The sequence below is a fragment of the Mandrillus leucophaeus genome, unplaced genomic scaffold (genome assembly GCF_000951045.1).
Source record: "Mandrillus leucophaeus isolate KB7577 unplaced genomic scaffold, Mleu.le_1.0 Scaffold987, whole genome shotgun sequence".
NCBI classification, from domain to species: Eukaryota; Metazoa; Chordata; class Mammalia; order Primates; family Cercopithecidae; genus Mandrillus; species Mandrillus leucophaeus.
In genome coordinates this window covers 56,872-63,928 of record NW_012110774.1, presented here as the reverse complement: position 1 = coordinate 63,928, position 7,057 = coordinate 56,872, and positions in this window count along the sequence as shown.

Below are 7,057 nucleotides of genomic sequence, written 5' to 3'. Positions count from 1 at the left end.
AGAAAAGAAGTAGTTGAGGGGAGCACCCCCTGCAGAAAAAGGCAGTGCTGTAGCAGAGGCTGGTTTCTATTCCCCAGCCTCGGGGCTGTGGGCCAGCGCTGTTTTGCTGCATCACTGGGCTGCCTGTGGCTTTGTCACAACAGAGGCTAATCCTCAGGGTTAGAACAAAACCCCAAACAACAAAACACTCCTGGTACCCCTGTGGCACAGCAAAGGTGTTTATGCAAACCTGACTTAAACCTAGGGCCCTTAAATCACAACGATTGCCACCTGGGAGGCACCTAAGCCTGACAATACTGAGGCTCTCTGGAAGAAGACTTTTTATAAATATAGGCAAAATATAGGTAGAGTAGAGGGGACCCTCCCCATTGAAGTATATCCAGTGACAAACAGAAAAAAAGAGGGAGAGAAAGAAACCTGGATACAGGAGGAGAGAAAATTTAAACATATGTGCATATGCATGTTTAAATTTCTGTAATTTATATATATGTAATTAAATTAAAACATAGGTCCACAATTTGACCCAATTTGAAGTTCAAAATTTACTAGAAATAATTTAAATAGCCACAAGATAAAGAACTGCTAATTGGCTTTAGGGTCTCTATGATATAGGTTCTGAATTCACTTCAATATCTGTTGAAATTAACAATTTGTGGCTCTTCATGTACTTCAACACTGGGGCTCAAATTATTGTTATATCTGGGGGGGCCTACTAACTTTAAACAAGGTACCCCTATAATCTTGGGAGAGTTACTGAATATAAAATAAAGAACAAATAAGTATGCCTCACCTTAACCATCAAAACTATTGCTTTGGGAACTAAATTGCCATGGTAATAGCACCCATTGCTCTAAAATGTCTCACAGTAAGCATGGATAATCTGACTCAATCATAAATAATAAAAATTAAAATTAGATTAAGTCTTTGGTACCTAAAAATTGGCTTGACAAAATGGAACTACATAACCCCCCTAGTTAATATCATTAATATGGCCCAGTATAAATATGGATTTTAAGGGATCAAACCTCATTATCTAAGATCTAATTAGTAACAGGATGATTATCTCCACTGCTTCTCCATTTGACAGCCCAATTTTGTGCTTTCTTATACCTAGAAAGAATAACAGAACTTTATGGTAGATCACTACAATCTCAATCCTGTGGTTGCATCTGCTAAGGTCCCCATACTCAACACCCAATATTCTTGAAATTACGTTTAAAAAATCTCATCAGCAATCAGTAAATATTTGCTATTATAGGTTTAGTTAATACAGTCTCTTCAGTGCCTATTTCAGCAGCCTCTGAGATGCAGTTTGCCTTTCCCTCTGAAGAGACCCAACACACCTTTGCCAGGCTGCCCATGGAGTACACCAGCAGCTTTGCCATTGCACACGGTCTTTGCAAGGAACGTCTTCAATGCATCTACCTTTCCCAGAAGCACTGCTATGAAACAATATTGATGACATCCTCCTGAGGTCATTTGACACACTAATTAAGGACATAAAAATATAAAATAGCTTATAAAAAGGAAACAAGCAATTGTCCCACATAGTATAAAGCCCTGCCACCTTGGCTACATTTTTGAAAATTATTGGTGAATCAAGAGATGTTTCATTCCTGACAGTATTAAGAAACAAACAGCTATTGACCTTTTCAAATGTTTATACAAGTTAATTTTTTTTTTTTTAGTAATTTATTTTAAATTTTTCCCTGACATATTTAGGCTGTCACTTGCAATCAGCCCACCTTGAATAAGCCCCTCTTAACAAAAGATTCTAGAATATGTCCAGTTGAAATAATCAAGAATTCCCCTTGGTGCCCTTAGAGAGTCCTTTGTTGTAGAGCCCTTAGTGACATTCTCTATGCCACTGGAGTCACTGGCTTACTTATGATGGCCATAGTTAGTTGTTCACGGACTTCTAATTCAAGAAGCTGCCTTTCCTCAGACCTGCACTATATATCATTAGAGCGGCAATAGCCTGCCACTTACTGGGTTCTCCTGGAAACAGGCTTTAACAGACTCTGCATCCGCTGTTACCCTCTGTATCCAGCTGCCCATTATGCCTTATGTCACCCTCAAAGCTCAGCATGGCTACCAAGGTCTCTTTGCTACAGGATGGGGCCAAATTTGGGCTATCTATATATTCTACTTGCAGGAGAGGATGGCCTTCTCTGTTCTCAATTTCTTGTCATGTTTTGGCACTGGAGAAAGCCACCACTTTTCCAGGCTCCTTGGCTACCCAGGAACCTCCTTGGAATTAAAGGAGTTATTTGCAGTAAGATTTTGTACACTTCACAGATGGAATTACCATTATTATATATGATGGAGCCCAGTGGAATGTTGCTGGTTTCCATCTCTTAACTAAGACAACCCTGATAAAGGATGGTACGCAAGGTTAAGCACAATTGGCCAAACTTTACACAGTCATCTTACCTAACTGGGTGTTCTGCCCAATAAATGACCCTATCTACACATTTTTACATACCCTTGGACTACTGCCTAAGAGTTTCCCCCTTCAGGATAAAGAGCTTTGGAAATCTCTTGCTTCATAGATACCCAAAATATAAATCAAGGTAAGAGATGTCTCTACATATGCTAAGGTCACAACACAAGTCTTCACCAGTACACTCCTTAGCCCCTGTGAAGTAGTTCCGGACATCACCAATGGTGACAAGACACTCATTCACTTCTCAGAATATACAGTGCTGGGCTCTTGAAGAAGACATTCGATGGAACTTCCACTTTTACTATAAACCAGGCAATTGGTTTCACTGTGAGGCCTAATGAGCTCCCCAAATAACTCCTGTTTAAATTATCAAGTGGTAAATGGACCCCCTACTGGGTATCGCTATTGCCATAGGTATTGATTGATCTTAATTCACACCCCTAGGGATGTGCACTTCCTCAACTTATGTCCCACGGGTCTGTCAGTTATCTTCAGTGGCCATAAAGGGAGCTACCTCTAAGTTCATGTTCTTGGTGTCTAGGCCACCATGTGACCCTATCCTTCCTGGTTAATGTGGATGACCCTTCCAAGGGGAATGCTTCCACTCTCTAAAAATCTTAGTTATCAAAAAAAGTTTAACCTCAAGTTATCAAAGGATTGAATGTGGTGTAAGCGTTAAAATTAAGATGCAATATGAAGTGCTGTCTTGACAACTTTGTGCTTCACAGGGCCCCAAAGGCCTAAGCCCAAGTCCCCTGCTCTCCTCAGATATGCCCCCACCCAGCTAGTTCTCACATCATTGGACCAGCTGTACCCCATCCAGTCCTTAACCTAATGGATTTCACTTCTCTGTTGGTCTGAAAAATTATTCAAACAAGCCAATTATATCCTTCCACTGGAACCAGGGGTCACCTCAGACTCTTGTTACTACAAAGTGTGCTTCCCACAGCCTGTTCTTGTTTACTCTGTTCCTGAATGCAACTCCAGTGTGACCCTACACAGCATTTAGTGTCTTCCTCCCCGGGCTGTGAATATATACGGGTGTGGTGGCTTATGCCTGTAATCCCAGCACTTTGGGAGGCCAAGGCAGGTGGATCACGAGTTCAGGAGATCGAGACAATCCTGGCTAATATGGTGAAATCCCGTCTCTACTGAAAAAAAAAAAAAAATTTAGCCAGACATGGTGGCGGGCGCCTGTAGTCCCAGCTACTCAGGAGGCTGAGGCAGGAGAATGGCATGAACTTGGGAGGTGGAGCTTGCAGTAAGCCGAGATCACACCACTGGACTCCAGCTTGGGCGACAGAGCGAGACTCTGTCTCAAAAAAAAAAAAAAAAAAAAGTGACTAATAAACTGCTGTCATTCTCATTTGCCGAGTGTTGTGTGTTTGTCATCTTCATACTATTTAGGGAGAGGGTTCTCTCCCTCACCAGTGGGGTGAATAGCAGGCTGTCAGAACAAGAGCCAGCAGTATTTACTGATGGTATGTATGTGAGATGAAAGGGAAGAATCAAGATTGTTATCTAGGTTTGTCACCTGAAAAAATATAAATAAATGTCCATGTTATTTATTGAGAAGGGAAAAGAGAGAGGAGAAACAGTTTTGGAGAAGGAAATTAAGAATACAGTTTAGAGAAATAAAAGACTATATTGTCAAACAAGATGAAATGGGATAAATAGGGTTTTGAGAAATGATTAGGGAGAAATCACTTCCAGTTGGAAGAATAAGGACAGGCTCACATGAAAGGAGGTACTTAAACGGAACCTTGAAGTGCTGTTGGAATTATACATTGTAACAGAAGAAAATGTTAAACCAAGTTAGCAAGGTAGAGAAGCCCAGAATGACAAGTGATTTCAGCTTGGCTGATTGGAAGTAGGAGCCAAGGTTATAATCTTATTCTGGGATCTTCCTTATCGAAGACCTTGAATACTAACTAAGTCCACGTCGAGAGTTTACATTTGATCAGGAAGGCATTAGAATGTGTTGAGGTTTACCCAGTAGTGATTAGGGTTGTGTGTTGTGAAGATTAGTCTCCCAGCTGTGTAATGGCCAGCTTGGGAAGGAGTGTGGTGGACATTGTGAGAGTAGGGTAGCAATTGTTGCAATTGTCTGTGACCAGAAATGGTGAGTCTTCCTAGAATGGAATCAGGAACAGATGTGAGAGGCATTCCAGGAAGAGGATAAAAATGAAAACAATTTGAATGGGTCTTGGTGGGTGAAAGGGAGAAGTCGTCTTCATTTCTGGGCAACTAGGAAATTATGTAGTTGCCAGCAAATATGAAGATGCTAGGAGAAGAACTAGGTCTGAGTCTAAGAGGATTTTAGTTTCAACATGTTAAGTCTGAGATGCTACTGGGATTTTGATGTTGAGGTGGTTGGAAATAGGGGCTGCTCCTTTGGCAAGATATTAGGTTCCCAGTTATCTGCTCACAGAGAGGAGCTACAGCCTAGGCAAGATGACCCTGAAGAAGCAGACTGAGAAGCTCTGCTGACATCATTCTCTCCCACTTCCTCTTGTTCCCTCCACTCCAGCCACGCTGGCTCTCTGCCATTCCAGGAACTCATTGAGTACGTTCTCACGTCAGGGCCCTTGGGATTGCTCTTCTCATTCTTAGATCTCTCTTCAGAATCTGCACAGCTCACTGTCTCTCACTTTATTCAGATCTCTGCTCAAATATTCCCCATCTAAGAGGCTTCTGCTGACCATTCTATATAGAACAGCACTCTTTCTTCCTCCTGCTATCATTCTTAGCCCCTTGCTCTGCTTTATTTTTCTTTACAGCAGCGATGAATATTGCACATTTATATTTTGTGTGGCACTACCCTCACTAGAAACATAAGTTCTGTGAGGGCAAAGGCTTTGTTCTAGTTAATGTTCCATCTGTGTGTCTGGTACATAGTATACATAGCATTTCTGTGTATTTGGCAGAAGGGAAGAAAAGACGGGGAGAAAAGAAGATGGGTGGGAATGGGATCAGAGGTGTGGGTAGGCAGCACTTTGCTTCTACTCTGTAGCGGACATCTTGTTTATCTGTTCACTCCTTTCCCTTTGCTGGTGGCATCCTGGTTTTTCTCTGGATAACCATCCTGACGACTGTCAGCCCAGGGTTCAGGTGGCGGTGAGTCTGCTCCCAGATCTATGTGGCATGTGATTCAGATCTGGCTAATCAAAACATCAGGTTCAAGGGGATTGGCGCAGGAATACACACCTGATCCACTTCCCCCCACTGACATCAGACTGTAGCATGGTGATGAAAAGTCCAGACTCTGGGTCCTGACAGCCGGGCTCAAATGCTACCTCTGTCACTAACTGGATGAGTGACTTGGGTAAGTTATCTTACCCCTCTATCTCTCAGTGTAATACAGGATTGTTGTGAAGATCAAAGGAATTAACACTAAGAAAGCTCTTAGATTGCTGTCTGTCACAGAGTAATAGCTATGACAGTTTTATCATCTGGTGAGGAAAGAGAAGTGCTCCTTTCAGTGGAATTAGAAGCCAAGATGCTATAGTCTTAGAGCTGCTGGGGGTCATCTTGCCACCACATGGACCCTGAAGATGAAGCCCCAAAGAGGAGGACAGAACTGAATGATGGAGAGATGCTGACTCCTGATGACACGTCTTGACTCACTTAAGTAAATTTGAGTTGGCTTATAAGTAAGTTGTAATGGTAGATTCGTAATCAGTACGACACTCTTGAAGGCAGTGCGTCCCTTCAATTTGATGTGCATGTCTTGCTTGCTGGCTTCAGGTGATTCTGTGACTTCTTTAATTCTCTTCTGTCAATATCTCACAGTTCCTGAAAGCACCAACCAAGCAACCTGGCTCTTTTTTTTCCCTTTAGTAATTGTTTTTGTTATTCCCTGAACTCCTATGTGCTCTTTTACTTTGATGTGCTGAGCAGGAGGGACTCTGGATCCCCATTTTACCCTTTTTCTCATAGGCCAGAGCAAGGTCACCCCTCATGCCCTTTGTCTTAGGCCTGACTGTTGTTCTTTTCTGTTTTGTTGCTTTTCATACAGAAAACACACACCTCCTTCTGCGTTATTTTTCTGTCCCCTCACTCCCATGTCAAATGCTGCTTCAGAAGAAGAAAGAAGGAAGATAGGAAAGGAAGAAATGGATATGTGTCCAGAGCCTTGCCCTTTTCAAATTCAGGTTCATGATCCCCTCATTCACTTATTCCTCCCAAGACTCTCCTTTCTGCCCGCTGAACTAGTGTACTGACACCACAGGGGAGAGAGGGCTGTGGGGGTTATTATTCTTAGCTTTATTTGTTGGCATTCTCTCTCATAACTGTATCCACTCGATTCCAAGCACAAAGTTTTAAGCCCCATAAATGTTCCATGCTGGCTTCTTACATTGACCAGCTCTTCCTCTTCTGAAATGGGAGCAAGGAGAAGTTGAATGAACACACAGAACCATTTTAAGCCATACAGGAGGGAATTGCCTCATTAAAGGAAGAGGTGAGGCCCTCCTCTGAGAGTAAGAAGGAAGTGAAGGAATGTGGCAATGACTGGAATCCTTGGGATGGAAAGCAGGGAGAGTTTCAACCAGAGATCTTGAAAGCACTGCCCTGAAGCAGGACAGGCGTTCCTGTGGGTGGTGCTGCCTC